We start from the raw sequence: 7300 nt of genomic DNA on the forward strand, positions 1-7300 counted from the left end.
GCAATAAAAAGAAAGATCATATGCTAATCTTATGGTAAGTGATGGCATTACACAAGGAAAAGTATAAGTAGAAAATTTTATTGTAGATTGACAAACATAGCATTGGTCATTGATGCAACACATGAAACAATTAACAAGGGAAGAGAAGATTCACATATAAATACACTATCATGGGAATCTTTTGTGATTGTGAGCACCCACCAAAATATTATATGCCAAAATTGTTGACGTTGGACAAGGAAGACAACTTAATGATTTATGTTTGTTCATATTCACATAGAAGTCATATTGTCATAGATCCTTCAACATGTGGTGCTTGCCCTAATCTTTGCTAGCCAAAAATTCCGCACTAAGTAGAGATACTACTTGTGCATCCAAAACCCTGAAACTCTATCTTGTTTGAGAGTCCGCCATACCTACCTATGGATTGAGTAAGATCCTTCAAGTAAGTTGTCATCAGTGGAAAAAGGGAAATAAAAATTGCTTATAAAAATGTGAGATCATTTAGTGTAAGGGAAAACTGAGCGTTGTATGAACTTGTGATGGTGAAGAATAAAAGCGACATGCTACATGATAAATGTTGCCATCAAAAGGGGCAATATAATGTGATGTTCTCTTGCACTAAGGGGTTGAGCATACAAACAAAAAGCGCATGGCAACCTCTGCTTCCCTCTGCGAAGGGCCTATCTTTTACTTTCATGTATTTACTTTTATGCAAGAGTCAAAGTTTTTCTCTCTATTCCTTTTATTCTTCTCCTTTGGAAAGCATCACGTGGTGAGGAAAGATCTAGGCACATATGTCCAGTTGAATATGGGTGGCATAAGTTATTATTGTTGACATCACCCTTGAGGTGAGTGTGTTGGGAGGCGAAACTATAAGGCCCTATCTTTCTTTGCGTCCAGTTGAAATGTTTTGCTCATGTGTACGCGGTGAGTTTTAGCACTCATAGAAGACTAAATGATGGTTGAGTATGTGGACTTGCCTAAAGGCTCCGATACGTGACCCTTCCTGAAAAGATGATGAACTGTAGTTGCAAACTTGACTAAGAACATAGTTTGTTTGTTTACAATAGAGTTTATGCTTTATACTTCAATGTTGTGATGAATTGTCACTTGTTCATAAGAAGTCTATGATAAAAGTTCTTTAATAAAAGTTTTATACTAAAGTTTGTTGTTGTTATAATAAGTCACATGATGCTGCTACGTCCGTATTTTTGTTTTTATCGACACCTCTCTCTCTAAGCATGTGGACATTTTTTCGATTTCGGTTTTCGCTTGAGGACAAGCGAGGTCTAAGCTTGGGGGGAGTTGATACGTCCATTTTGCATCATGTTTTCCTACTATTATTTATGTTGTTTTGCTGTATAATAATGCTTTTTTGAGTAAATCTAATACCTTTTCTCTCATAATATGCAAGGTATGCACCAAGGTAGGGGGGAGGATTCTGGCAGCTCGAAATCTGGACCTGAAAAAGCTATGTCAAGCTACCTATTCTGCACAACTCCAAATGAGTTGAAACTCCCCGAGGGTTTTTTATGGAATATTTAAGGAATATTGAAGCAAATAAGTACCAGAGGAGGGCCACCATGTGGGCACAACCCACCTGGGCGCGCTAGGAGGCCGAGGCGCGCCCTGGTGGGTGCTACCCTCCTCGGCCCACCTCCGGTGCCCATCTTCTGGTATATAAGTCATTTTTACCTAGAAAAAATAAGGGGAGGACATTCGGGATGAAGCGCCCCTGCCTCTAGGCGGAACTTTAGCAGGAGCACTTTTGCCCTCCGGCGGAACGATTCCGCCGGGGGAACTTCCCTCCCGGAGGGGGAAATCATTGTCATCATCATCACCAACAACACTACCATCTTGGGGAGGGCTATCTTCATCAACATCTTCACAACACCAACTCCTCTCAAACCCTAGTTCATCTCTTGCGTTCAATCTTTGTATCAAAACTATAGATTGGTGCCCGTGGGTGACTAGTAGTGTCGATTAAATCTTGTAGTTGATTACTTATGGTTTATTTGGTGGAATATTATATGTTTAGATCCATTATGCTATTTAATACCCCTCTGATCTTGAGCATGTTTATCATTTGTGAGTAGTTACTTTCGTTCTTGAGGTTACGGGAGAAATCATGTTGCAAGTAATTATGTGAACTTGATATGTGTTTGATATTTTGATGGTATATATGTTGCCATTCTCTTAGTGGTCTCATGTGAATGTCGACTACAAGACACTTCACCATATTTGGGCCTAAGGGAATGCATCGTGGAGTAGTTATTAGATGGTGGGTTGCGAGAGTGACAGAAGCTTAAACCCCAGTCTATGTGCTATTCCGTAAGGGACCGATTGGATCCAAAAGTTTAATGCTATGGTTAGAATTTATTCTTAATACTTTTCTCATAGTTGCGGATGCTTGCGAGAGGGTTAATCATAAGTAGGAGGTTTCTTCAAGTAAGAACAACACCTAAGCGCCGGTCCACCCACATATCAAATTATCAATGTACCGAACACGAATTAAGCCAACATGATGCAAGTGACTAGATGAAATACCCGTGTACCCTCAAGAACACTTTGCTTATCATAAGAAACCGTTTTGGCCTGTCCTTTGGCTCAAAAGGATTGGGCTACCTTTCTGCACTTTTTTTACTACTATTGTTACTTGCTCGTCACAAATTATCTTGCTACCAAACTACTCTGCTACTTACAATTTTAGCACTTGCAGACATTACCTTGCTGAAAACCACTTGTCATTTCCTTCTGCTCCTCGTTGGGTTCGACACTCTTACTTACCGAAAAGAGCTACAATTGACCCCATACACATGTGGGTCATCAGTGGCTGGGGAACTTCATACGGACAAGATTCCACCCCAAGTTAGCCACAGCGGAGGCGAGGTGTTCCTCTGGGTCGAAGAGTGGATCAGTGCCACTGACATGTGTACCTCCAAGAAGCAAGTAAATGTTAGAAGCCAAACTGCAATTGCACAACTGATGTAAAATATTGTAAGACATGGGATATAGCTAACCTCGATGACAAACAACAACATCGCCCGTTATGACCCTACGTAAGTACATGGAAAAGCATGTTAAGAACAACAGGGTTAGCATCCACTAAAAATAGCAAATGAGCAGCATCTCTAGTATATCTTGATTGCAGAGAGTAGAACGGTAGCAAAGGGACAGATGAAAAATAGATACAATTGTTAATTGCAACAGGCTTAACAACATCCTAAGTCATGTTTTGTAAGTTTGTAGCCATTGAAATACAACTGTTTAAATCTGGATACAATTGTTAATTGCAACAGGCTTAATAACCATTGAAACTAGTACTGATAAAAATGCAATTGGCAGAGTTAAACATCACAAGGCAGGTGCTGCCAGAGCAGAGAATGGCCCACTTGTCTATAAAAAGGTAGGGAAAATAGCTAAAACATGTTAGGCATGTTTACTACAACATGCGTAATACATCGACCGTACAAAACATAGCCATTAATTGCAACTGGTATTGGTAAGATTGAACTGGTGAGTTCATACTTGGTCAGTCCTGACAGGTAGTTGCTGGGGCACTTCATCTTGGCCAGAGCCCACCCAAAGTCAGCGGTGGCGGAGGCGAGCTGTTCCTCCGGGTCGAAGCGTGGATCAGTGCCACTGACATGTGTACCTACTGGCAACCAGTAAATGTTAGAAGTTAAACTACATTTGCACAAATGATGTGAAATACTGTAAGACATGGGATGCAACTAACCTCGACGGCAAACAACAGCATCGCTTGTTATGACCCTGCGTAAGTACATGGATATGCATGTTAAGTACAACAGGGTTAGCATCCACCAAAAATAGCAAATGGGCAGCATCTCTAGTGATATCCTGAGTCATGTATTGTAAGTTTATTGCTGGTATTAGTGAAATTGAGTTGGACCATTAATACTTGAACATCATACAGTGTGTAGTACTAAAATAAACAAGGCACAAACATTCTTAATACATCAACCGTACATAACATAGCCATTGCAAGTGGTATTGGTAAGATTGAGCTAGTCAGGTCATACCTGGCAAGTTCTGAGAGGTAGTCGCTAGGGCACTTCATTTGGGCCAGAGCCTTCACCAAGTCGGCGGCGGCAGAGGCGGGGTGTTCCTCCGGGTCAACACGCACAACGACCATCACGCCATTGACCGCCATTAGCTGCTCGACCTCCACGTGATATGTGGTTGGGCTTGCGCGGCGATGCTCTAGAGGTAGGGGCAATGGGGATTTGGAGGCATGAGGATGTTTCGCATGCGCCATTTAAGCAATCAGGACCAGGCCTTGATAGAGATCGATGGGTTACCTGACTGGAGCGATGATGCTCGGGCAGAATGTAGATGTGGTTGAAGCTGTGGTTGCGGCGGGGGCGGCGGTTTGAGCTGCCGATCGGGGGGAGGGGAGAGATACTGAGGAAATTTGATGGGTGGGGATGTAATGTGAGGAATAGATTCTGAAATCGTGCGCCTAATGAAAATTTCACTCTGAAACTTGAAACTTGGGCGGGGGAAACACACAACACAAACGAAGCGCATAAAATACTCATGTGTGAGAAAAGAGAAAATTGGCAGATCCCGTCTCCAAAAAAATGTACACGTGTAGTTGATTTTTCGGTCAATGGTATGCTTGGTTTATTAGGAAACATCGCACAGGTAACTGACTTATGGATGATTAATGCAAAAAAATGCACACGGGCACACCATAGAAACCATGTGTTTTGTGATCTTCTAATAATTCTCATATCTATCAGCATCTCCAACCACACCTAATTTCAAAAATATCTTTCATTGTATCAGGATTATTCACTGTACATGAATGAGGCAAGGTGACACCTGATGAGCAATCATCGGTTTATGAAATGCAATCAAGTGTCAATCTGCCTTGCTCGCGTAGCCAGATTTGATCCTATGTAACAAGAGAGAAGCTTGCTGCCATCCGCCAGCAAGACAATTTAAGCTGGCGTGCGGCCTCCTCGCGTGGCGAGTTGGGACTAAAAACCAGATGCGGCCAGCTATAGTCTCCGGTGGCTAGGGGCAGACGTTTCAGGAGTATTTAGGGCCGGGCCACCAGGGTGCGGCTACAAAACTTCAGTGAATCCATGCTAATCAATGCTCAAAGCCCTCAAAGGATGCGCGTACCGACATTGTATGTTAATAATAGATAGTACCAACTTAAAGTACTACTGGTAATTTTCTCTAAAACTAGTACGTATGTAGTACTGGTAAACGCTCGTAATTAATTATACAAACTTAAAAGCAACACGCGCACTTACTACTTCTCACAAGCTGCCGTCAGGGCATGCTGGCCAAACATCGTCGTTCTCCTTCCTTCCCTTATAGGCGGCAACCCACCGTGCTTCGATCTCCACAAGCTATCCTTAGCACGGCGTGCGGCCTCTTCTTTCTTGCAGCAGCGGGACTCTCTTTTCTTGACTGCTTTCTGCCTTCTCCGCTCCTTCTGTGCAGCTTTGGCCGCATCTAGATCCACCGCCCATTCGGCCATGGCAGCATCAAAGTCCGCCCACATACTTGTGCGGCTGGCGGCGGCGATGAACTCGACACGGCAAGATACCATCACTTCCTTACCATGTGTGCGGTCGCGGGCGGCGAGGAACGCGGCGCGGCGGGATGCCATCGCTTTCTTACCTGTTACTGTGCGTCGTGGTGCCATTTACGACGCTTGGAGAGAGCTCTGGGTCAGAGTGGCATGACAGCCGTACACGGTGGTGGTTTTTAAGAGCTCAGCAACAAACGATGAATGAAATTTGGCTTCCCTTACAAATTTGCTCGTTCAGTATCGCACACAGTTCATCTCCATCGCCTATATGATTGGACGAAACCCCAGCCACGCAGATCGCCCGTGAGCACCGTAGGATGCACCATGATCGAAAGGCAATCCACGTCCCTCACATAACACCCGTGCAGCTATAGCTGGATTGGATTTATATGCGCTAAATGCCTAGAAAATGCACATAATCCCCTAAATATGGTAAATGAGATCAGTAAAATGCCAAATTTGAACACGGTGATTTGCAGGGTGTATGTTCATCGTAGAAAAAACTCAAGGGCAAATAATGAAGAAAATTTGGATTCCCCTTCAATCTTGGTGATTTCCCTCTCGAAAGCATGGAACTTCCTCGGTCATGGTTCGATTTATGAAGGGCGTACATGACGACATAAGACAAACCTTCTCAAATTTTTACCAGCGCATGGTGAGGCCATACCATGGCACAATGCCCAGCGTCATGTTTTTCAAGCATTTATTTCATTTTTCTACAGTTGAAAACCCAATAAACAAACGTTTGTGGTTGACTATTGCCACACATTTCATCGAAATATCTGCCCATTCCTTGTAAAAGGCATGAGAATTTACTAAATGGCACGAGCATGGTTTTCCAGGCCATTCTTGTGCACCCTTTCATGCACCGATTCTTTAAACTTGAATTATGTGCATTAATGCCTCGAGAATGCACACAATCCCCTAAAATGGTAAATGAACCCAGAAAAGTGCCAATTTGAGCACGGTGATTTGTAGGGTGTATGCATCGTAGAAAAAAAGTCATGGACAGAGGACAAAGGAAATTTGGATTCCCCTTCAATCTTGGTGATTCCCCCCTCGAAACCATGAAACTTCCTCGGTGATGGTTCAATTTATGAAAGGCGTGCATGATGACGTAAGGTAAACATTCTCATTTTTTTACCAGGGCATGTTTTTTTACTATATACTGCAAGGCAACAACCTCACAGTTCTTTATTGCATAGAACTAAAGAGTTACAAATGTACAATTTGCAAGCAAAACAAATAAATGAAAAATACTTACAAGGGGCGTAAGAGAGTGTGGCTATCCAGGAGACTAAGCTATCTTTATATTTACATTTGATTCTATGAGCCAAAAGAGAAATATCATGTATAAAATTCCTCCTCCAAGATGTGAAGGAAGGTCTCTCATTTCTAAAGATCTTCCCATTCCTTTGTGTCCAAATATTCCATGTAGCAGTGAAGACCACCTCTGTGAAGAAAGGATAGCCAAAATCCCTCTTAGCAGAAAGAGACATCTCATATGTAGACTGGTTTGGTTGAACAATCCAAGAAATCCCAAGGTAGTTCCAAACCCTTTGACTGAAGTTGCAAGCAAAGAAGAGATGTGCACGGTCTTCGTGAGAAGCACAGAGGCAAAGAACACACATGTCATCCTGTATGATCTAGTGTCTGCGCTGTATCATATCCCTAGTATTCAAATGGTCCATCAAGAGAAGCCATCCAAACACTTTAAATTTGAGC

Source organism: Triticum dicoccoides, chromosome 4B, assembly GCF_002162155.2.
Source record: "Triticum dicoccoides isolate Atlit2015 ecotype Zavitan chromosome 4B, WEW_v2.0, whole genome shotgun sequence".
NCBI classification, from domain to species: Eukaryota; Viridiplantae; Streptophyta; class Magnoliopsida; order Poales; family Poaceae; genus Triticum; species Triticum dicoccoides.